This window comes from Diaphorina citri, unplaced genomic scaffold, assembly GCF_000475195.1.
Source record: "Diaphorina citri unplaced genomic scaffold, Diaci psyllid genome assembly version 1.1 scaffold375, whole genome shotgun sequence".
NCBI classification, from domain to species: domain Eukaryota; kingdom Metazoa; phylum Arthropoda; class Insecta; order Hemiptera; family Psyllidae; genus Diaphorina; species Diaphorina citri.
In genome coordinates, this window is record NW_007377810.1 from 119,224 (window position 1) to 121,172 (window position 1,949).

Consider the following 1,949-nt stretch of genomic DNA (forward strand, 5'->3'; position numbering starts at 1 on the left):
CTGACTATCTATTGGGTAAATCAATCGACTTTTCATGTTCATCTGAGAGCTATTAAGGAGCGCGGTAGCGCTCCACCCCGCCAAGTCAAGAAAGTTTGACCGCTAAAAAATATAGAATTATAGATACATATAAGGTACTTGTATATTAATTTATGATAAAGTATTTTGATTATACATAAGTATATCACTTAACTGAATAGTTTTAGGCTGTAAACTCGACCTCTCATAGTGTTCAGGAATTTCAAGTTTCAAGAGGATAGGCTTGATGGTATCTCGGTTTCGTGCAAAACATTCCAGTGAATAATTTTAATCAAATATAATGTAAGAAAACATACATAGGTGCTTATAAGACTAGGTATATGTTGTAAGAACTGTTAGAAACATGTGGTAAGTTAGAATGCAAAATGTGTCCGTGTAAGCCAAGGTGTCAGTAAAAGGTTTATGAGACCATATGTGATGTCGCACATTTTATGGTTTATTTCAGGCCAGGAATTAACTGGATATCGACATCAATACATCACTCTAGTTTCAAACACAATATGTACATACGTTTTATGACTGCAATAAATAGACTCATACGAAACATACAACTTCTTCAAATGTTAATGTTTCCAAATGGGATACTTTGTCAAGTAATTATAACAGGAAAATGATTTTCATTATCTTCTTGAAATGTGATTACCTCTAATTACAAATACAAATATTTACCAAGGAGCGCAGAAGCACTCAGATCGTTTACTACATATTTTACTACATTTAAAAAGGACTTTATATGCTCCAGAAGTTCAATGGCTGAAGGGATGCCACATTTAACAAACCATTCACTTTTTGCTTGTTAATCTTCTGTTTTCAAGTATTCCAACATTTGTCAAGGAGCATTATAACAGGAAACTGATTTTCATTATCTTCTTAAAATATGATTTGTTATAATGTCATTTTTACTACTAACCTTTCTTCTTTCGGTTAAAACTGGGCCTCTTTCGTAACAGAGTGGAGATCGGACTTCGCGACGTATTGTTATTATTGTTTGCATATTTCTTCGTGAAAGCCTCTTCACTGTCTATGTCGCTGAATTGCTCCTTGTGTAAGCCTTGACCCATGGTGAATCCTTTCAATATTTACTGGGGCACTTTTGAACACGAAGCACTTGTCAGTAAGTACAACATAGATAAAAGAGGTGTCTACAGACGTTTTTAAAAGTCGATCAGCATAAATCTTTGGATATTATAATTTTGTCTAGTCGAATATGACTCCAATAAAATTCGTTTATATAGGATCTTTACTCAACAGTAACATTCATAATCCTTTTCCACAAAGGAAAGCAGTTTTAAAAACACATAAAATTCAAAGTTGAAATCAACTCTGAAATGTTAAAATTATTAATTTTTAATTCAATCCTTCAAGTTTAAACCGATTGAAAGCTCTAATTTAAGTTCGATTTATTATTCAACTTTACAACACCTGCCCAGCTCTAAGAGAAGAGAAATTTTTAAATTTCGCTCACATAAAATTCAAGATAGGCTAATAAAAGCGTTTACGAAGTAAATTAAAAATACGAAGTAAATTAAAAATTGCGTAACTTGAATTTCTCCTTTTTTATTCAGACACATAAACGTTATGATTATTTTGTTAATTGGTTGAGATTTTTATTACCATTATGTTTGCGGGCGAGATTTATGGGAAAATTAATATTGAAAGAAACGGTACCTGCAAAATGTAATTAAAAATATTGATGTAGGCAGTAACTTGTGTTGAATTACATTTTAGACTTGAAATATCTTCCCCAAGAGGACATGCACATGTGAAAAAAAGGCAAAAGATTTTCATCCAAAAATGTTGTCAAAAATTAAAAAAAAAAAAAAAAAAAAAAAAAATCGTGCTCTCCTCTCGGCCCTGCTTTTCTTTTTTTTTTCAAGCAGAAGACGGCATACGATATCGGTCTCGGCATT